Raw genomic sequence first — 23,306 nt, forward strand, 5'->3', positions numbered from 1 at the left:
CGGGGCTGCGACCCTCTTTGCGCGTCGAGATAGACGCTTTTAGGGTATTTAGCCGGAAGTATACGCCCTTCAGACAATTAATTACTTTGAACCAGTTAACCTTTTCGCTAACGTACTTTAACCACCTTCTCGTATATTTATCCTCTGATCGGCAGGTGTTACTACAGGCCTTTTACTGCGTATCGCTGTTCCGTTTGCACATTTCTTCGATTGATCTTTCTGTGGCTTTCATCCCCTCTCTCCCTCTGCGTCTCTTTCTGCGTAAATTGCTGCGCGTACGTTGATCGCACACACGTTCGCTCTGGGTTAAGATTCACACGATGTTTCTCAGTTGCCGATGTCGCCAGGTTCACACAACCCATGATTTGGGAATTTGACGGAATGGGAGTTTCGAACTAAGCAGGGCTGTACATTTATTCTGGCGTTGTCTTCCCACAAAAACGGTGACGTAGGAATTTTCTTGGGATTCCATTGAAGGCAACATCATGTAACAGCATCTGCTTTAGCGCCTTTTTATGTGTACAATGGCAAGCTCGTGGCCGGTATAATATTGCATATCTCTCTGTCCCCCCGTTCTTCCTTCTTCAAGAATGAATCCATTCTTGAAGAAATACGGGAACGTCGAAGTAAAGTTGTTACTGTTTTTATTGCAACCTGCGACCTTTGTCGTTGCAATAAAAACAGTAACAACTTTACTTCGACGTTATATATATATATATATATATATATATATATATATATATATATATATATATATATATATATATATATATATATATACAGAAAGATAGGTCGGCAGTCTACAATGCCAAAGGAGGCATAGGGGTGTGGTTAGGCTCTTTTCTTTTTTCACTACGGTTAATTAAGTAATCATTTGTTTTTTTAAATATACAGAAGAAAGAAAGAAAAACACGCGCCCAGAGTGGGGACCGAACCCACGCCTTTCGATTACATGTCGAATGCCTTACCAATTCGGCTATCTGGGCGACTGTGTTCTCCTTCACTTTCTGGGCTATTTATATTTACCAGAAGTGTATCTGACGCTTGAGGGTGGTAGCCAGCGCCACTCTGACTACACGGGGAGAAGGGGACCTTCTTTTCAACCCCCGGGGCGTGACTCGAACGTCTACAGCCTGTCATGAGCGGGTTACTGGCGGGAAGCCCTCTTATGCTACCTAGGCATCAAGGCTGCCAGAACCGAGACCCTCGCTATGCTTTCGAAGAATAATATAGTAAATACAGAAAGATAGGTCGGCAGTCTACAATGCCAAAGGAGGCATAGGGGTGTGGTTAGGCTCTTTTCTTTTTTCACTACGGTTAATTAAGTAATCATTTGTTTTTTTAAATATACAGAAGAAAGAAAGAAAAACACGCGCCCAGAGTGGGGACCGAACCCACGCCTTTCGATTACATGTCGAATGCCTTACCAATTCGGCTATCTGGGCGACTGTGTTCTCCTTCACTTTCTGGGCTATTTATATTTACCAGAAGTGTATCTGACGCTTGAGGGTGGTAGCCAGCGCCACTCTGACTACACGGGGAGAAGGGGACTTTCTTTTCAACCCCCGGGGCGTGACTCGAACGTCTACAGCCTGTCATGAGCGGGTTACTGGCGGGAAGCCCTCTTATGCTACCTAGGCATCAAGGCTGCCAGAACCGAGACCCTCGCTATGCTTTCGCAGAATAATATAGTAAATACAGAAAGATAGGTCGGCAGTCTACAATGCCAAAGGAGGCATAGGGGTGTGGTTAGGCTCTTTTCTTTTTTCACTACGGTTAATTAAGTAATCATTTGTTTTTTTAAATATACAGAAGAAAGAAAGAAAAACACGCGCCCAGAGTGGGGACCGAACCCACGCCTTTCGATTACATGTCGAATGCCTTACCAATTCGGCTATCTGGGCGACTGTGTTCTCCTTCACTTTCTGGGCTATTTATATTTACCAGAAGTGTATCTGACGCTTGAGCCTCATTTCGAGCCCCTCATTTCCTCACTATATTTCCTCACTATATCATTTCGAGCCCCTCATTTCCTCACTATATTATTCTGCGAAAGCATAGCGAGGGTCTCGGTTCTGGCAGCCTTGATGCCTAGGTAGCATAAGAGGGCTTCCCGCCAGTAACCCGCTCATGACAGGCTGTAGACGTTCGAGTCACGCCCCGGGGGTTGAAAAGAAGGTCCCCTTCTCCCCGTGTAGTCAGAAGGGCGCTGGCTACCACCCTCAAGCGTCAGATACACTTCTGGTAAATATAAATAGCCCAGAAAGTGAAGGAGAACACAGTCGCCCAGATAGCGGAATTGGTAAGGCATTCGACATGTAATCGAAAGGCGTGGGTTCGGTCCCCACTCTGGGCGCGTGTTTTTCTTTCTTTCTTCTGTATATTTAAAAAAACAAATGATTACTTAATTAACCGTAGTGAAAAAAGAAAAGAGCCTAACCACACCCCTATGCCTCCTTTGGCATTGTAGACTGCCGACCTATCTTTCTGTCCTCAACGAGCCCCTCATTTCCTCACTATATATATATATATATATATATATATATATATATATATATATATATATATATATATATATATATATATATATATATATATATATATATATTAGGGCGTCTAACCGGACGCGAACCTAAACAGTAAATAATGGTTACCGGCTCACGACAAAACAGTTCGACCATCCGTTGTTGATACAGCGCGGTGAGCGTCATTCAAGGATTTTTGTTCTTTATGTACCATCAGCTCGCGAGTGAGCGAGCGCTGATCGCAGGGCGTCCAGACCGGCCGTAATATAACATATGCTTTGTGCTTTCCGGTACAGGTCTTGCTGCGACTACACGAGCATTGTACACCAACACAAAATCAACGATAAAATAACGAAAAAAGACATTTCTGACAATATCTTGCGTAATATTTGACTTTTATACTACCACAAAAAAATGAAAATTTAAGATTCAATTTTTGTAACCTGTTATACTTCGTTGGAAGGGAAATGGGGTCGTACGTGTATTGGCCCGCTTAATGGATGGAAGAATAAAACTAATAAGGACGGTCACACTAACGAGTAAGTGTTGGAGGTATCCAAGGTGTACACAACCTCCACGACCATCACGAAGGTTTACGTCCATGATTGCAGCCGATTTGTTTCGTCTTCGCTGTTGCAGAGAGCTTTTACTCCATCATTGTTGCTGTAATTGTGAGCTTCTTTTATTTTTTGGAAGGGATAATCATTGGACATCATACTGGAGGGGCATACGCTATGACGTGTCTTTCTCGATTCGAGCAAGTGTTTGCATGATTACGGCGAACGCTGGAGTTTTTCTCGTTCCGAGCGAGTGCTGCCACGATTAGGGCGAACACTGGAGTTTCTTTTTTTTTTTGTCTATCTTGGCCAATCTCCTTAAGTGGGTATGCCTGGCTTGACAAACGTGCGCCGGCGACGCTGGGTGGTCGCCGCGGTGCACGCACACATGCGCACGAGCGCTCGGCATTTTCTTGGTTTTGTCAACTGCCAGGCTGTCGCCGCGAGGTCCGTGCTCATGTGCGCGCGCTCGGCAATTTCTTCGTATTTTTAACTGCGGACGCGAAAAATTACGATTTGCTAAACAGCTTCGCTGTTAGAGGGGGCAAGAGATGGTGCGGTATTGGTCACGCAAGGTGGCGACCAGACCATACCTTCCAACAACATCGGCGCTCTTGTCAAGGTTCAAACTTGCATCGACGGGTCGGCGCTGAACATCGCGCCCTCCCTCCCACTGCTCTGAATTAGGTAATTGCAGACCCCTAGAAGCGGGATCCTCAGGACAGCCGTACAATATACGAACGTAATCTCTTCTTCCGGCTTTACGTAAGGAGCATTAGGGTCGGAAAGCTCCTACATAAAACAGTGGTTGTTTACGGGGGACATAGATTTTATTAGTTTGGAGCTGCCTCCAGGCGGCTTGCTGAATATTCTTGAGGGATTTATGAAATGGAGGATATTTGTGTATGTCTAGGCGGTAGTGCATAACTGCCTCATAGTACGTTTTCATGCCTTCCGTGGCCGATCTGGGGGAGAGGTCACCAACAGCCCGCTTAATAAAAAAAATCCCGGGTAATAACAAAAAAAGTGCAGCGGCTGGCAGGGCACCAGATTTCTGCCCCGCGAAACAGCGACCCATACCCTCAAACTGCCTACTTGTCGCATTTTAAAAATCATGGGGATGCAGAAGGGTGCATGGTGCCTTCATACTATTATATAAAAATGCTTATATTACTCTTGGTGAAATGATGTCCCAACAATTTACTTCTGTATAGAGGTGAAGCTGACTTTATAGATGCTCGTTGCATAGAAGAGCGGCTGGAAAGGATGTTTACGCAATAGCAGAAAACTGTCGTAATTTTTTTACAATTTTTTGTAGATTGTTAGTGGTGTAAAAATGCAGATAGAACTTGCTTTTCCTGCGCGTGAAAGGCCGCTCCATACCGAAGCCACCTAACTTCGCCGTCCGCGTGATTTCCCTGCTGCATCTACTTACACGCGATGCCTGGGAGTTCACAGCAACAATGAACGCAAAATAAACCGTGATCTTGTTTTATTTGAAAGAAATAGCCCTTGGTAACTCACTCTTCGCTATTCCTGCCTCGCAGGACGTTGTATTCACCAAAAACGACCATATGTATTGAAAAACTTTCAAGTTTAAGTCTACCCAACGCCCGCGATGACGTAATGTGGGAAAACAGGTTTACAGGGCATTGAATTTCATGTTAGCCAGCAAGAGGTACGGTAAAACAAGACTGGAGGCACCACTAAATCTCACAAACCTGATTTTTAGCTGTGGCTCTGGTAGGCGGGTGCCGACCGCATAAATGTGTCCCTGCAGACGTCACAAGGGCTGGACTTTTTTTTAAAAAAGCGTCTGGTGAACTGCAACTTCACCTATTTTCCCGATTGTCCAGCCTAATTGATTAAAGGGGCCATTAAGATTGACAGCATTGCTATTGAGACAAGATCATCTTTTGAATGAACCAAACTTGTATTTTTTGGTGCGGTCCCTTTGACAACAAACTGAAAAAAAGTTTTCGCACTTAGTTATAATTAATCTTTCCGAACCAGTTCACGAACCGGTTCGGTGTATATATATATATATATATATATATATATATATATATATATATATAGTGAAGTTCAGACATACTGAAATAACAACGACAAAGTTTACGTTTACGTGGGTACGTATCCGTCAGAGGAGTGGCCTTCGCCACAGTAAAATGCAAACTTCATTAAAAACATCCGTTGGGCAAGTTGGTGCATTATGGTTGAAAAAAACAGAGCGCGACTTAGAGAACGACAGTAAAGAAGAAAGCGCTTGTCCCGTCGTCCTTTACTGTCGTTGTCTAAGTCGCACTCTATTTTTTTTTTTCAATCAAAATACAAACTGTCCTCATGAATGTGAACATCATCGGCAGAACTGCCCGGTTTGGTTAAATTTGAGGAAGACGCAAGCACACCAGTCATTGGCACCGCTTTTAATAAACGCCCTTGGTTGGTGTATTTGCCTCTTCTTCAAACTGTCGTCCGACTGCTACATGGGGGTGTAGGCAAAAAGCAAGATGAGGGGACTTATCTGAAGCTGCGTAAGGAATTAATCGTACTAGCGAACATTAATATAGGGACAAAGCTAAAGAGAAGACGAAACAACTCGCCCAACTTAGCGCTTTATTATCTGAAGCTGCGGCTAGCGAGAATGAAGGCGATGGTGGTTATGACTGCTTTACTGCAAAGGCTCGTCACATTTAATGGATGATCCATTGGTGGATCTTTAAGGATGTGTGAGCTCCTCATCTCCCTCGCGAACTTGAGGTTCGGCCCGATGAAAGCGTCTTGCTCTTGCTTCAGTAGCCCGCAAGATAGCGTTTTTCGCACGCCATTGCTCACCGTTCCAATCGTGCTTTGCGTTCTAACCTTTTCTCTCACTTATCACGTCTGCTTCTTTTAACAGAGTAATTGAGGCTTATGAAACCATTTTACAGCGACATTGACTGGTTCGCCGCTTTCCTTGTCCACCAGTCGCGGCATTTCGTCGCCGTCATTCCCGTTCAATTCCGATTTGCCGCCTGTATACGGCCTTGCACTCGCCTTGCACAATTTTACGACGCGTACTAGCGGTGCCTGAAGCGACGGACAACGGGCGTGTCAGGCAAAAACAGTGATCCGGGTGCCTCGATGCCAGCAGTGCCCAGCACAGTCGCTGGCGGTGGAGGCGACGGATGCCAATGAACCCCTAGCAGAGGTGGAAACGTAGCGCCACCGTAGCCAATGCCGCCGCCGGCTCTGGGATCGACTTACGTCCGCGCTTCGCCGCTCTCTCTTCTTGTGTAGCTGCCCTGATCGACGGCGCAAACTTTTGCAGACATGACTGATCTATTGCTCACGCAGTAAATAACTGATGGGCAGAGCTGCATGGTTGGAAGAAGCAAAGTCGGCCGCGCACGGAGACCATTGATCAGAGCGCGTCGGTAAAGCTCACCGCCACTCAGCCGCCGCGGGGAGAGAGACGGCGACGGTGCGCCATTGACCTAGTCGCTCCAGCGAGCGTTCCCCCCGTGCGAGACGATGCCGTGTAGCGGAAACAGGGGCCAAGGGCGAAGCCGTGACTCGCCCGTCGCAGAGGCGCCACGCGCGGACCGAGGCGCTTGGCTGCGCAGGAATTTCCGCGATGAAAGTTGCGCAACTCCGACAGGCCCGGTTTGATTAATTGCGCGGTGTACCTTTGTGTGGTGCGCTGCGCCGTCGCACGACCCTCTTTATTCACCTGGCGCAGATAATACAGGCAAGGCTTCCCGAGCACTCGTATCTGCATTTAATGAGTGCTCTTTTCTTAGCCTCCAGCCGCACAAAGCTTGCTCTGAAACTGGGTCGATACTTAACTAGCCGCGCATGGGGGTACTGCCCCCTGGCTTCCAATGGGCCAAAGATAATAATCATTCGCCCGTTCTCTAGCGATACGGTTAATGAAGCAGGATACGGATGAGCACTTTACAAGCGAGATGAACTTCACGTGCAGGAAACTTCTCGTCTCACTGCTGTCCGAACGTGAATTGCTTCTCCGGCCTCGAATTGTCCAGTAAAACCCGAAAGGAAGTTATATCAGACAGATAGAATTTCTGCCATTGCATCGTCTATGCGAATGTTAAACTTCTTGAAAGGCACCAGTTCTGCAAATAGAAGTAAACTGATTGATTGATTGTAGTGTTTAACGCGCCGACGCAACGCAGGCGATGAGGCGCGGCGTAGTGGAGGGCTCCGGTTTAATTTTGATCACCTGGGAATCTATAACGTGCGCCAGATCTTGTGCACACGGGCGTTTTTGCTTTCCGCCTCCATCAGAAAAGCGGCCGCCGCAGCCGGGAATCGAGCCCGCGTCCTCGAACTCAGCAGCACAACGCCTTAGCCACTGGGCCACCGCGGCAGGTCTGTGGGTGGTCAAATACGTTGGGTTATATTGTTGCTTCATAGTTTTTTTTTTCATTTTATTTGTCGATGACGCACATTTACACTACAATAGCAATTAACTACCTTACCTTGTGCATTTTCGAGCAAATGCAGGGCGTTGCATGGTTGCTCCTTTCTCCTTTTTTCAAGGGACGACAGTCTGTCTTGGGCTACTTAAATCCGGAAGTTTTGGTCTGTCTGTCTGCTCCGGATTCAGCCGCCCCGCTAAAAGTTTAAACAATTTCTGAACGAGACGTTAACAGAAAACGTGTCTCTAAACTACTAATTCTGATGGCAATGTTCATATTTGTTAACATTGTTGAGCAAAAAGAAACGAAGGAAGGAAGGGTGTAGAAGGAAGGCAGGAAAGTTAACCTGGCTAGACTATTTCACTTACGTATTGATGCTTCACCTTGAGCAAAAAGAAAACATTAGGCATACTTAAGGTGAAGCATCAATACGTAAGTGAAATCAACTATGTTAATTTAATTAAAGATTCACGGCTGGTTATCAAATCAAAGATTCACAACAGGTTATACATGGCGCGATATCAAACGGCAAATGCTTTCTCTAAAAAAAAAAGAAAAATTGGCCTCGAAATGTAGCAAGCGGTCGCGGCCTTTGAAGAAGTCCAACAGTAACAAACGTTTTCAGTAGATGGCTCGCCAGCAGATGAACGGGGAAATATTTAATTCACTTGAGCAAACATCTACTGTATTTATCGGGAGCGGAGGGAGACGGGAGGGGACGACCGTTAAAGGTAGGCGGAAAAGAGGAGAGGGCCATTTACATGGCAGGGGCGGCAGACGACTATCGTCTTTCGGAGATACGTGCAGCGAAGTGATGAGATATGCGGCCAGTTTTAACACGACAGTGTTTTATTCAGGGATACAAGAAGATTTCCCTGACGTCATATCCGTCACGGAAGCGACGCCAGGGCAACGAAGCAAGCGGCATGTAAAGGGTGCACCCCTGCACACAGGGTCTTCTTGTGGGGAAGCATCCTTTAGTACTAAAGAGTACGTTATACTTCGGGTTGTTCGTTTCCGGGTTTCATATTTTAACACGAAAGTGTTTTATGCCGGTATACACAAGATTTTACTGACGCCATATCCGTCACGGAAATGACGCCAGTGCAACTTTTCCGAAGCGACCCGCCAGCAGGACGTCGCTCGCCAAGCAGAATCACAAGACAGCCGCCGACCCGCAAGCTGCAGATTTTGCTGCACATTTCACTTTCGTGTTTTACCGATTCCTATGACAGAGGAATCAACCACACTTTTTTCTGCTTGCGTTTCAGCCGTTGTTTTATGGGCTTTTTTATTATTTTCGTCTTGGTTTTGTGGTGGAGTTGTAAGACATCCATACTGTTGATTCCACAAGTTCACTGTTATAACTTTTAAAACGTCCTGCTTTTTTACATTTTTGGTTTTTAGAATTGCGTTCGATCACTTATCTCCATTTAAGCTATAAGGATTGAATGTATTGAGTTCGCCAATTATGCATTTCTCGCGATTTTTTATTCCTGTTTCCTTTGTTTTTCTACGGGCTTTTTTTTATTTTAGTCTTCGTTTGTGGAGGGGGATGTATAAGAGCCATATTTTTGATTTGGTAAGTTCACTTTTGTATATTGTTTAATTGTTGCATTTTTGTATTTCCTGGTTTTTATAATTCTGTTGGGGTAATTGCCGCTATTTATGCTGTGAAAGTGATTAATGTGTTAACTCTGCCAGCTATGGAGTTTTCTGGAAATGCACGGCGCTGGACGGTTGGTCCAGTTTCACGTACTTTAATCGTGTTTTCGTTGTTACTTCCAGGCTTTTTTAAATCTTCGTTTTCATTTTTGGGGTAGGTGTATAAGATTACACATTCTGGTTTCTAAAAATCACTGTGATATTAATGCTGCAAAAATTTTTCGATTTTTTGTATTTGTGTTCTTTTTTAATTTCGTGTGACCGATTATTTTCATTTGAGTAATGTAGCAATTACTGCTTTCACCAATTGTGAATTTTTGTGCAACTGCAGGGCGTTACACTTTCGGGACTGTATCATGGAGGTATTCGGCAAAGAATGATACGCAAAAGCATGTCAAACAACAGCACTTGTGTATGTGAAAGGGCAAGGAATTCTCGGAACGTTCGATTTTCTAGAAAAAAGAAAAGACAGTTAGACGCAAGTGCGGTACACAAGTAAAAAAGCATTGCAAGGAGCTGAATTTTGAATGCGTAACATTCTTTGCCGAGTACACCGAGAGACGCGACCCAGATGCACGCCTATAAACGAAAAGGATACAAGCAAAATTCAACGCAAGAGTTTGCAAAACACCGGCTTCCGTAAGGAAACGGAAAGGCAATGAGCGAAGGCAACTTGGATGTTTCCAAGGGGCAGCCAAACGATTCGCGGTGCTCTTTACCTCAGAGCGGTCACGCGAAGCGAATGCATTTCCGTGCTTCCGCCACAGCACGGTCAGAGAAAGCGGATTGTGCAAGCAACAGCAATACACGGTAGCATGCAGTCGTCTACCCATCTCTCTTTACCGGGACGCCCATAGTGGCGAAAGTACGGACAGGTTGGCTTCAGCTTATTCTTATTCTTAAGCATTATACTTTGGCCCCTTAGTGGAACAAATGCCATGGGGCGTCTATGGGAATTTCTGACCTGAAACGAGACATTCATTGTGTCGTGGTCCGTTAGGAGAGCGAAACACGAGAGAGGAGACTAGGCTAAGACTGTCGCGCATCATTGAAGTCAGCAAAGGGGTGGTTTGAATTCGCGACGAAGCATTCCTTGCTGTACGCAACAGACCATGCCTTGAAGTCCCGGTCGGATGTGTAGCTACGGCGAAATGTGAAAACTTTGTTCCGTCGTACATATGACTCGGCATTTCATAAAAATTATTTCTTGTTCAGAATTAACTGTGCGAGATCATCATCCTGAGCATTATGCCGACTACCCACAAAGTTGGAACCTTCCAGCACCACAAGTCTTTCAACTTTTTTAAAACTTCTCCTCACCGAAGCTTTTGCATGACTACCGCCTAACTGCATAGCCACTAACTGCATAACTAACCGCCTAACTACCATCTAACTGCATGACTACCGCCACTTTTTCTCCTATCCGCGGGTTCTCCATTTCTACGTTGAGTTAGACGCTCTTCTATCTCAACATTTAGATACGTGGATGATTACACATGTTGTTTATTGGCTTCATTGCCACGGCAAGGGTAACACGAATGAGCCCCCTTAAAGAACTAAGAGCATCTTTTCAGTTGTTTCATGTCACTCGTGAGGTTCCTGAAAGCTCGGCCTTGCAGCTCTTGGGCGTAAAAATGTGGCGTAAAAAACTAACACAGCTGCTTCGTGTACTACACCAGAAGAGGAAAAGAAATAATGAGTAACGGTTCCAGTCATTTCAAAGTCGTAAAAACGTGCGTCATTGTTGAAGCGGGCGGGAAGCGGGCGTTTAGCGGTTCCTGCAGTTCCAAATAAAAGGAAGCTTGAAAACAAAATAGGCAGACACGCCAGCCTGAACGCCTGATGGCCTCGGTAGCTGAGGAGGTGTCAGAGGAGGTGAACGTATGCGTGAGAAAAGACGGGGAGAGAAAGAAGGCTGGCAGGAGGCGCTGTTGGTGCTGCCACACGTGCGCAATTTGAGACACGTGCAGATAAGCACTAAATTGGCGTTGCCGTATCAGCTCTTTAGACATTAAAAGGAGTTTTCCGAGCGGTCAACAGATCAGTGGAAGACGGGAAAAACAGAAGAAGCAACAATGTAAAGCACAGCCTGAAGTATGCCAGACGGGCCGTTCTCGCAATGAACTCCGCCTGCTGGAGAATCAATACGAACGCGCACAATAGCTCCTGGCTATTGTGTTCGCCAAAATGGGTGAAAAATAGAAGCGAAACGCACATTGCTGAAGCGTTCACGATGGGTGGATTAGGAGCGGAAGGACAAGCCGGCGAGCTAACGCAATGTTTGCCAAGGAAGCAATTTTATATAAGCGAAGAGTATAACGTAAACGCGTGCACTTCTCTTCGTATTGGTGGTTTACCTTTTACCTTTGATGTTCTTTATGGGCTTGTGTTTGGATATCATTCTGGCATGAAGTCGAATTTGTATGTAGCGTCTTGGCGTCGATTTTTTTTTTTTCAAGAAAGCGGAAATAAAACGGTCAACATCACACAATTACTTAGACCCCGCGGTAAACTCTTCGTTTGAACTTGAATGTGAGGTATAGGGATCTTTATTCAAAGCTTATTACGTTTTTTATGTTTGTAGAGGAGACGGGCATGCACTAACTGATCGGTGCACAGTATCGAAGTTACTGAGACCGGCTAGAACGCCGGTACACCAGCCGCGGTTACCCTACAGCGCTGTGCAGCTCAGTGCAAAGCGATGAATTCTATAACACCGGCCGCGGATGCTGCTTTACTGATGGAGTCAAAACAAACAAAGAAAGCCAAAACAAAGTCTAGTGGGCGCGCCATTTCGGCGCAGGTTGAGTAATCAAGGTAGCCTAAATTATTTCGTACCCCTTCACTGCGACGCTTTCCACCGCTATAGCATGACACCCCCAACTCAAGTTGAAAACGCTGAAACCAGTCGCTCTGCCCCAGAGACCCCTTCTTAGCCAATAGAACACGGCAAAACGCAAGAAAATAATTACGAAATTTTAAGAGATTTCTCCGAGGGTCGCTCCGGGAATAAGAACCAGGGGATATATTTTTTTTTTGTTTTGCCCCGTGTTTTTGCCACGCGGCATATGAAAGGAGGTTTAAAGGTGGGAAGAAAGAAGAAAGTAGGAACGCAAGAGAGAGAGAAGGGGGGGGGGGTGCAAAAAGAAAAGACGGTTACGAAACCGATACGTTTTCGAGTCTACAGGTAGGCATGCGGTCTACTTAGGTGCAGAAAGTCCATCATCGGCCGGCAGTGTCTACCTTCCTGCACCCAGGGGTTGTATACTCATTCGGTTTATCCCACAGGAGACGAACCCCTCTGAGTACGTCGTCCCGAGCTGTCCTTGTTCCGGCGCAAGCCCACAAAGGATTAACGTGGAAAACTGGGCGTGTTGGTACATAATCTTGGCAAAACATCGAAAAAAAGACAAGACAGAGAGAGATACTCAGCGCAGTCCTTGTTGTTTATCTCTCCCTGTCTTTGTCTTTTTGCGCTGTTTTCACCACAAAAGATGCTTGGCATCATCTTCAACCGCCGGAACCTGAAACTTGCGACAAGTTCGGTCTTCTGGTGGGGGTCCACAAGTCCAGGGCACTGAAGGTGTGAGGGCCACCCAGCCCGAAGTCTCATGAGAAAACCTTCCCCACTCGGGAAAGATTAGGGGCGAGGGACCAGACACGCGGTGGAATCGGGGCACGTGTGTCCCTTCTCAGGTGAGATTTCCGGGCTGAAAGACGGGAGCGCGGATCACAAGGAACGGGGAAGGGGGGCATTCAGATGGGGAAAAAGAGTGGGAAAGATGGTCCGCTAATTGGTTCCACGGTTCCACAGACTGGATGGTCCCCTAATGTACCACGGATCATTAGCTCTCATGTCTGGTGGAGGCTGTGAATCTGCTGGCAGATCAGATGCGTCTTCCTCACTTTCTTTAGATGCTTCAGAGCGCTGAGCGAGTCTGTATATATATATGCACTTCCGTGATGTAAAGGAGTGCGCTTGCAGTTTTCATTGCGTCATGTGCAGCCCGGAGCCCCAGCAGCAGCAGGTCTGGAGTGTAGATGGTGTTACAGCGCGAGCCTTTAGTTTCTGGGAGTGTGGCACTGACGAAAGCGGTCCGTCCCCCGTCCGGCAGAAAAACTGCGTATGTGTACTATTGTACACAGTGACTTTCAGAGGCCGTAGTATCACGGTTTGGCGCTGGCTGGTCACGGCGAAGATGCTTCGTTGCTTTATTGGTTGTCAATGTTGTGTACCACCATTGTGTAAGGTCGTCTTAGGTTGAAGGGGGGGGAGGCTCATTACAAAAATGTGAATGAAGCGTTGCATCCACTAGGATATACAAACGCTTGAGCTTTCTTGCTTCTTCGCGCTGGTTTATAAGCTCCGTTATAGTATTGAGCTGGGCGTGTTCCTATAAGAATGGAATCGGGATGAGACGGGGAAGTGCCGTGACGGTGCGCATGGCCTCTCTGTTTAAAGCCTGAAGTTTCGCCCATTTTTGCGCGCGTTCGCTTGCGTTGACCTATGGAGACCCGTCGCGGATTCCAGAGTCTCTGTTTTCCGTCGCGAACGAGGGGTGGATGCCACAGCCTGCTGGCATGCCGGCAAGCGGCCACTCCGGCAGGCGAGCACGCTGGCAAACGGGCGTGCTGCCTGGCATACACGGTGGGGCGCACTCCTGCCGCAGTGCTATGCTCACACGCTCGTGGTGGCAATAACACCTCATATTTACGGCTGTCGCTGGAAAAGCGATTACAGAAACAAAGCAGAGCAGAATATAAAAATAATCACGTTGACGTAATTACAGTTTTACTCAAGGTTATTACTTTAGTAAACATCGTTTCACACTGTGCAACATTTCCTGTCAGAGATAGATGATGGAGGAGTGGAGAAGCGCCGCATTTGGCGCCGCATCGCGTTTATATACCTGGCCGCCGAACTTGGCCGCTGTATCCGAATCGTGCGCGTGTTCTTGCTATCTATCACTGACGCCTGACAACACAGCTGTATCAGCGGTGTGCGTGCGCGCTTGCGGGGTCGAACGCGCTATACGCACGCTCCCATGCAAAGCGCTCATTCTGGCAGACCTTAGAAGTGACCTGTGCGCACGACTCGACTTACCAAACATTGCGTAATATATTAACGTTGCGTCATACATATGCTTCAAATGCACGCATCGTCTCTCCCAGCACGTGCTCTCTACAAAGAGACTGAGGGAAGGAGCGATTACCGCACGTCTCTGTGGTCACCCTTACATCTCTTCGTTGGAGTGCTCGCAGCCTCCGATCAGGTCCACCGAGCCAGTAGAGCTATGGAATAGAAAACATTAGGAACGATGCAGTGAGCTTGGAAGACGTATGCAATAATAGTCTGTAATTTCAAAAGGAATTCTTTTTAGGTATAGCTACAGCGAGTTCACCAATGACTATTTCCTCGGCAGGCCACATGGTTTTACGGGAGCGCCTTAAAGGGCCCCATTCGGCGAAAAACCGTCATTGTCCGATCAAGAAAACGGCCGCCGCTTTAAAGAGTAAATAACGAATAAAGCCGTTCCACTCAACGTGAAAGCTGCCGGAAGTGCAGAGCAGTGGTTCGCCGCAGCAGCTGTGGAGCCCTTCTCCGCTCTTTGCTACCGCCCCACGCGTCCTCACCCTCTCTGTCTCCCTCCTCTCTCGATGAACTGAACAGTAATCTGTTCAATGCGATTCGAATTTCCCGCCTTCGCAGAGCTCGCGCGCCTTCTCCTGATACAGCTCGCACCCTTTTCTTTATAGTTTGTTTCTTGTTCTGCCTGGAACAGCACGAGAGGGAGTTCTGTTCTTTTTCTGCTTGCTTTCATCTCACACGTGCTGAAGCCTTTCTGCGCCGTCTAGAACGATTCGATTTTTTCTCGCCGCCCGCTTGCTTTTGCTTAATGTTGTAAAAACCAACTTAACCAGCATTAATAACTAAATGGACGCGGGGAGAGATGCGAGAGAGAATAAACCTTTTTATTAGCAAAAAAAAATTGTGGAGTGGTGTCCTGATTTCAGGACCCCATTCATGGTGCCAGCTGCGACGGCCTTTTCATCCAACCGAAGCTGGTCTTCCGGACTGGAACTGGACAGCACGCTTCCCACTGCTCATAAGACGGACGAGGGATCTGTCTAACTTGGGGTTTTTCTGACACCCCCACACCATATGGTAGAGCATGCCAAGTTCGCAACAAAACTGACACAGAGCGGAGCACTGGGTCGGGTAGACTAGGCGCAATCAGAGGTCGGCAAACTCACTCATGAGTCCACTCACTCAGACTCATTTGGACTCAAACTCACGCGTGAGTTTGAGTTTGAGTGAGCGCGAGGCTAGTGTGGCATGGTGAGTTTGAGCTTGAGTGAGTTTGAGCCGAGTGATCACGACTGAGTTTGAGTCCGATTGAGTTTGAGTCCATTTTGAGTTCTGAGTACATTTTGAGTTTGAGTCCATTTTGAGTTCTGAGTACATTTTGAGTTTGAGTCCATTTTGAGTTCTGAGTACATTTTGAGTTTGAGTCCATTTTGAGTTCTGAGTACATTTTGAGTTTGAGTCCATTTTGAGTTCTGAGTACATTTTGAGTTTGAGTCCATTTTGAGTTCTGAGTACAATTTGAGTTTGAGTCCATTTTGAGTTCTGAGTACATTTTGAGTTTGAGTCCATTTTGAGTTCTGAGTACACTTTGAGTTTGAGTCCATTTTGAGTTTGAGTTCATTTTGAGTTCTGAGTACAATTTGAGTTTGAGCTCATTTTGAGTTCTGAGTACATTTTGAGTTTGAGTCCATTTTGAGTTTGAGTCCATTTTGAGTTCTGAGTACATTTTGAGTTTGAGTCCATTTTGAGTTCTGACTACATTTTGAGTTTGAGCACATTTTGAGTTTGATTACATATTGAGTTTTGAGTACATTTTGAGTTCTGAGTAAATAGGAGTTTTAAGTCCATTTGGAGTTTGAGTACATATGAGTAGCCTAGCAGGCAGCTATGGTTGGCTGTTAAGTTTCATGCGTCACTGTGGGCTCGGAATTCAAGTTACCTGCGGGTATGGCACCAATCGCGATCTGCATGATCGCTTGGGAGGGAGGTGGTGTCTGATTTTTTTTAGTTTCTTGTTGAATTTTTATGGCCATAAGCACTTGCTGTATACCTAATTTTCGCGGCTGGGCGCGTGAGTGATAATTGACTGGTGAGGTCATAAAAAGGGTTGTCTTAACTTTTCCTCCTGACAGATCCACTAAGAGCGTGGGAAAGGGTGGTGGGAAAGCACACGGCGGCGCTGGCGTGCTGGTTGTTCGCCTGCTACTGTGAACGGCTTGATATACTAGGGGTCACAAAGCAAGAGGTGAGAGCCGGGGGGAAATGGGGGCGGGGGCAGTCCTTTCTACTGTTTCAAATGAATTAGCTGAATTGACTGGGCAGCGCCCCTTAAGACAGAATAATGACCACATTAGATTGGGTGAAAAGTGAAACTGATGAGGCTAAGGCGTGTAAGGTATCAAATGAAAGGTCCGGATTAACGGAATCACGCGGGGTAAATAAAAAAATGCTTCCTGATTGTAGTCATCAGGCAGTCATAATGAGTCATAGATTGGGTTAAAATTCAAAATGACGCTGCGAGGGCATGTGGGGAAACAAATTCAAGGTCTCGATGTGGGGAATCATTCGGGACGAACATGAGATATGGATATATCATGACGTAGTCATGGTAAATCAAAGATTCGGTTAAAATTCAGGATCATGATGCTAGGGCGTATCAAATTATAGGTCTCGATGAGGGTAATCCCGTGCTTCCTGATTATTATCATGACATAGTCAAAATGGGTCATAAATTAGGTTAAAATTCCCAATGATGCCACTGGGTGTCCGGGGTATCAAATTGAAGGTTCCGATAAGGAAAATCACGTGGGACAAAAATGTGGTAGGGCTATATCATGAGATAGTCATGGTTAGTCATTGATTGGTTTAACGTTCAAATTGATTCTGCTAGGATGTGATGGGTATCAAATCAATGGTCTTGATGAGCCGAATCACGTGGGAGAAATACAAAAATGCTTCCTGGTTATAACCATTATATTGTCATGGCGAGTCTTATATTGGGGTAAAATTCGAAGTGACCCCGCTAGGGAGTGTAGGGTATCAATTTTACGGTCTTGAAGAGGGGAATCACGTGGTACAAATAAAAAAATAAAAAAAGGCTTCGTAGTTCGAGTCATGAGATGGTCATTATGAGTCATAGATGGGGTTAATTTCAAGGTGAGGCCGCTGAAGCATGTGGGGCGTCAAATTGAAGGTTCCAGTTAAGGGAATCATGTCGGACACCTAAATAATGCGTCCTGGTTACAGTCATGAGTCATGGTTAGTTTGACTGGTATGAATTCCATATGACCCTGCTAGGGTGTGTGGGGTATCAAATTAAAGGTCTCGTCGAGGGGGTCACGTGGGAAATATATGAAAATGCTTTCTGGTTATAATTATGAGGATATCGCAAAAGGTATACAGCAAAAGGTACACACTCTCACTCACACTCTCACTCACACTCACACTAACACTCACACTCTCACTCTCACTCACACTCACACTCTCACTCACACTCACACTCACACTCTCACTCACACTCTCACTCTCACACTCTCACACTCACACTCTCACTCTCACTCTCACTCACACTCACACTCACACTCTCACTCTCACTCTCACTCTCACACTCTCTCACTCACACTCCCACTCTCACTCTCACTCTCACACTCACACTCTCACTCTCACTCACACTCCCACTCCCACTCCCACTCTCACTCTCACTCTCACTCTCACTCTCACACTCTCTCACTCACACTCACACTCACACTCTCACTCACTCTCACACTCTCACTCTCACTCTCACTCTCACTCACACTCTCACTCTCACTCTCACTCTCTCACTCACACTCACACTCTCACTCTCACTCACACTCACACTCTCACTCTCACTCTCACTCTCACTCTCACTGTCACTCACACTCACACTCACACTCTCACTCTCACTCTCACTCACACTCACACTCTCGCTCTCACTCTCACTCTCACTCTCACACTCTCTCACTCACACTCACACTCACACTCTCACTCTCACTCACACTCTCACTCTCACACTCTCTCACTCACACTCACACTCTCACTCACACTCTCACTCTCACTCTCACTCTCACTCTCACTCTCACTCTCACTCCCACTCACACTCTCACTCTCACTCACACTCCCACTCCCACTCCCACTCTCACTCTCACTCTCACTCTCACTCTCACTCTCACTCACTCACACTCACACTCACACTCACACTCTCACTCTCACTCTCACTCTCACTCAGTCACACTCTCACTCAGACTCACACTCACACTCTCGCTCTCACACTCTCAAACTCTCACTCTCACTCTCTGACTGTCTCAATCTCTGTGAGGCCATGTGAGTTCTGAATTCATTTTGAGTTCTCAGCCCATTTTGAGTTCTGAGTTCATTTTGAGTTTTGAGTACACTTTGAGTTTTGAGTCCATTTTGAGTTTGAGTTCATTTTGAGTTTTGAGTACATTTTGAGGTGTTAGTACATTTTGAGTATTGAGTTCACTTTGAGTTTGAGTACATTTTGAGTTTTGAGTCCATTTTGAGTTTTGAGTTCATTTTGAGTTTGAGTACATTTTGAGTTTTGAGTCCATTTTGAGTTTGAGTTCACTTTGAGTTTGAGTACATTTTGAGTTTTGAATCCATTTTGAGTTTTGAGTTCGTTTTGAGTTTGAGTACATTTTGAGTTTTGAGTCCATTTTGAGTTTGAGTACACTTTGAGTTTGAGTACATTTTGAGTTTTGAGTACATTTTGAGTTTTGAGTCCAAATTGAGTTTGAGTACATTTTGAGTTTGAGTACATTTTGAGTTTTGATTACATTTTGAGTTTGAGTACATTTTGAGTTCTGAGTACATTTTGAGTTTTGAGTCCGAGTGAGTTCTGAGTTTTGAGCTCAATGTGAGTTTGAGTTTGAGTGAGCGCAGATGTGCTGCTCAGCATTGAGTCTGAGTTTGAGTGAGTGGTGATTCGAAAAAAAAAATTGTGAGTGAGTTTGAGTGAGCCGCGCCAACTTTGCCGAGGTATGGGCGCAATATCGACAAGTGGGGAAACGTATTCGTTTGAAGCTGCCTAAGTAATCTCTCCTGGGCTTTCATTAAAAATTTGTGGGGCGGGGGGTAAACCCTTCACTCGAGCCTGTAATGCTGACTGATCTAGTGGTAGGTGAGCAGTGGGCTCACAGCCTCTATCCCTCGTGGTGGCCGGGGGTTAGCTCTGGGGCAGTGTTACGGGCAATGTTATTGCCCTGAGGAATCGAATGGGCTGGAGTCCAGAGTATTTTGACTCGTCGGTGAAGCGGACGTTGAAGAAGAATGTTTAAGGTTGATTTGGATATTCCTCCATGGAGGTAATTTCGGCATGCCTGTTGCGAATCTGTTATTACTGTATTTGCGGTCGTCTGAGAGATGGCCAGGGCCATGGCAGCCACTTCTGCTTGGCCAGTGGTCGTGCATGGTAGGGTGATGCTGGTGTAATGCGACGTTGCGGTTGTCACAATGGCCGTCATCGACCCCCTTCTAGCGTTGTCTGCCACATCAGTATAGACCATTCAATACCTGTTGTCGTTGACCTTTCCTATTGCACGAGCTCTCGCCTCCCTTCCGCCTGCATGGTGTACTGGATGCATGTTTCGCGGTATGGGCGTTACTGCAATACGCTTGAAGTTATCTTTGCGCTAAATACTGGGGACATGTATGACAAGTACCAGCTGTTCAGGAAAATCGAATGGTTGCGACTACATAAACCGCTCGTTCAAGTAGGCTGTTAACTCTTGGCCAGAAGGCTGAAACGAAGGAAAAATACGTGAACTCTGGTGTCTCGACCTTGTGCCGTAGACATTAGAGCAAAGAGCTTTTGGATCGGTGGACCTTGTCTTTTTGTAAACTTGTGTGATGTTCTCTCTGTTTCCTCAGTAGCACATTGCGTATATCTTGCATCCTGTCGACCCGCGTAGTAGCGAACTACAGCGGGTCCTAGATTTGATCCTGTAGCGGGTCCTGTAACTAGATTTAATAAATACTCTTAAGCGGGTATCTTTTTCGAAGCTTCTGTTTGCGTGCGTGATGCCGTGGGGCTGTTGGGTCCGTGACGACGCGTTCCTGCGGTGGCTGGATAGCGTAACAGAGAACGAGATACGTCGACCAGCTGGACCCCTAAAGTGCTCTGCACTTAAAACACATGTGACCCGATGACATTTCAATCAGGGTCTCCGCAGTAGAAGCTTAATGCGCTACCAGAATGCTATCTCTGCATATTGCCAGTCGTAGAACAGAGGACGTTGTCGTTGTTGTTTATGTTGCTTTCTTCGTCACACATACCTACCTGGGGGATTGAGCAGGAATGGAGAGATTCCAGGGAGTAACGAGCCCGCTTCTTAAAGCTCACAAAACTGTGAATCGGAAACGAATAGTGCGTGCCGCGGCACAGCTGAACGTGCTGACACGTGGGCAGAACCGGTGCACACCAGCCGCGCAGAAGCCTGATTACAGGGAAGCTGTGGCGTGTGCCTGTCAGCTAGCTGAAGTTATTCGGGCCGTTGAAACGCTGAAACGAAAGCGAAGAAAGAGACGCCAACACGGTGTAACAGAAAAGAAGCCGGTTGAGGCTATTCAGGTCAAAAAACGAAGAAAAAATTGGCCGCGTATCTGCTCCTTCCGTTTGCTAATGTCGACAAAAGACGATAGTCTTTGCCGACATTTGCCAAGTAAATGCCTACCTTTGCTTTCACTCTCACCTCTCGTGCTGTTCTACTTCCGTCGCGCTCCTCCCAAGGTAAACACACTAAAAGTTAGCTCAGGTCTATTTAAATTTATCGCGTTCCACTGCTGCAGGCCGGGTTCCTCGATGCCAGCGCTGCAGTACGCGGAGACGCGCATTAATCGAGGCGCCCCACTTCAACGTTTTTAGAACCGCGTTGCCCTAGTCCACGTGCGTTCCAAGCAGAACGTGGAACCTATCTAGTGGAACTTCTCGCAACTGTTGGCACTTCATTTTTTTAAAATGCCGCCAGAAGCTATAGTGGCGCGGGCGACAGTGTGAATTTTTTTCTGCAGTGGATGTAGTATATTTCATTTCGCGAAAATCAAGCATCTATGATTTTTTAAAGGAACACTGTAAATATCCCTTGTATATAACTTTTCTTGCTTATATTTGCGTAATGTCTTGTTCTTGTTCAACAATGTTGACGAGTATGAACATGTAAACCGGACTTGGACGTTTAGATTTGGCTGTATATAAGACTATTGCGCAGATTCTCTTTCGCTTTGGCCGGGTGGCTGAATCGAGTCACAGACAGACAGACCAAAATTTCTGGGTTCATCTCCAGACCTGCAATCTTTGCGTCACTTTCATCATGCGTTAGAGTTGATGGAGAAATCCAGTTTTTGGCTCTGTCCAGGTGTATTAGCAGCGCCTGGTGGAAAAGTGTTCGTTTGCAAGGCGCGGTAGGCATATGCCTGCTCGATAGGTGGGCGTCGGTGGGGCGGGGGAAGCGTGCGTTCGGCCAGACATGGGAAACCTGCGTATATGTGAAGAGGAGGGTAAATCTGTCTGAGGCAGCGTTTTCGTCGCTGCTCGTGCGGCGTGTCATTTCTCGCACGAGGTCATACACCGTCTAGTTCCTTCTCACTCCCAGATGGGCTGGAGTCCATACGTTCTGGATCTTTCGCTGCAGGGGTTGTGGGAATAGCATTGCGCCGTCCGAAGCGTGAACCGTTTCAGCCTGGAAAAGCCGGCTCGGCTGTTGGGTGTCCGTCACCACATTGGTAGCCTAGCCAGAGGAGGTGGGAAGGTCAATTGCCGCTTCTTGCGTTTCAGCTGGTGACAGCGTTTTGATAGAGGCAGTGGTAGCGTGTCCTCGCTCGGTAGTAGGGGTATGCTTCTGCGTCAGTGACGAAGACCGCGTCAGCGTCAGGACAGTACTGTCACGAGATGACCTCCATGCGAGCATTACGCCGTACACGGTGGTGTTCAGTGTGCATGTTACACGGTAAGGTTTGGCCTTGAATGAGTTCTTGAATAGGTCGGAGATTCGTCTGCATAGCGAGTGCGTATGGATAGCTCGTGACCATGCTCCTCGTCGTCTCTTGTTATTTGTCAGGTGCATGCTACGTGGGATTGGGGCCTATTTGGTGTGTTTTCAAACGACTACAGGAAGGTGCGTCTTCTGATCTTGCCGTTGTTGGGTGGAATAGCCTAGCCGGCGGAGGGTGGCTCTTTCGATGGAGGTGAGCGAGTGGCATGAAAAAAAAAAGTGCGCAGCTTGCACTAGTGGTGCAAGGCTGGAGTCAACAGCGGATATTGCGCTCACCCTCGCTTTTGCGTGGATGCCTTGGTTGTTCATAGGTTTTGCTAGGTTGTTGGTAGGCTTGGCTAAGTTGTTTCGTGGTTTTTCGAGGTTATGCTACACTTGGCTCAGTCGCTTGTAGGTTTTGCAGGGATATGGTAGGCTTAACTAAACCGTTTGTAGGTTTTGCAAAGTTGCATTTTAGGCTTGGCTGAGTTCTACGTGGGTGGGCTAGGTCTCATTTCCGTTCCGGTCGGTTCCCCACACATGACGGCAGTCACGATATCGGAGCACATATTATCCACCGGGCCAGTCGGATGCGGGGACAAGCTGGGGGGGGGGGGGGGGGGGGCGTGCACCACTAGTGCAAGCTGCGCACATTTTTTAAGTGCGAATGCACTTCTTAAGCGAGCCTGAATCGTCCGCCGCCGTCGTCCGCATAGCAACAGCTGCGGGTGCGCGCGCTCCTCGTCTTCCTCCTCGTCTTCCCTAGCAACGGGGGGAGATGGGCGCGCGCTACTCTCCTCCTCCTCTCTCCGCTCAGTGACTGCGGGTGTTGGGCGCCTCCTCTCCACTCTAAGATCACGATATCCACCGTAATCGCGCAATCAACAACCGTGCATTCGCACTTACACACTCTCCCCCTCGGGGAAGTGCGAGGGAATTTTTTTTAGGCTATACCCCCCAACCAATAACTCAGCAAGCAATGGCTCGACGTCGCCTCTTCTCAGGCGCAGCCTCAGCTCGGCCGCGACGCATCACTTCTCACT

General features: G+C 46.9%; 3 non-coding genes across 3 annotated transcripts; all 3 read right to left on the reverse strand.

Annotated features, from left to right (window-relative positions):
* Window positions 1-914: 914 nt before the first annotated feature.
* On the reverse strand, window positions 915-986 carry Trnat-ugu (transfer RNA threonine (anticodon UGU)). Its single transcript has one exon. It is a non-coding gene; the product is annotated as a tRNA-Thr (tRNA).
* Window positions 987-1,373: 387 nt separating this feature from the next.
* On the reverse strand, window positions 1,374-1,445 carry Trnat-ugu (transfer RNA threonine (anticodon UGU)). The gene has a single exon. It is a non-coding gene; the product is annotated as a tRNA-Thr (tRNA).
* Window positions 1,446-1,832: 387 nt separating this feature from the next.
* Trnat-ugu (transfer RNA threonine (anticodon UGU)) lies at window positions 1,833-1,904 on the reverse strand. The gene has a single exon. It is a non-coding gene; the product is annotated as a tRNA-Thr (tRNA).
* Between the last annotated feature and the right edge of the window lie 21,402 nt (window positions 1,905-23,306).

Source organism: Haemaphysalis longicornis, unplaced genomic scaffold, assembly GCF_048455015.1.
Source record: "Haemaphysalis longicornis isolate Haplotype H1 unplaced genomic scaffold, Haemaphysalis longicornis Haplotype H1 scaffold_9, whole genome shotgun sequence".
In the NCBI taxonomy this organism is placed as follows: Eukaryota; Metazoa; Arthropoda; class Arachnida; order Ixodida; family Ixodidae; genus Haemaphysalis; species Haemaphysalis longicornis.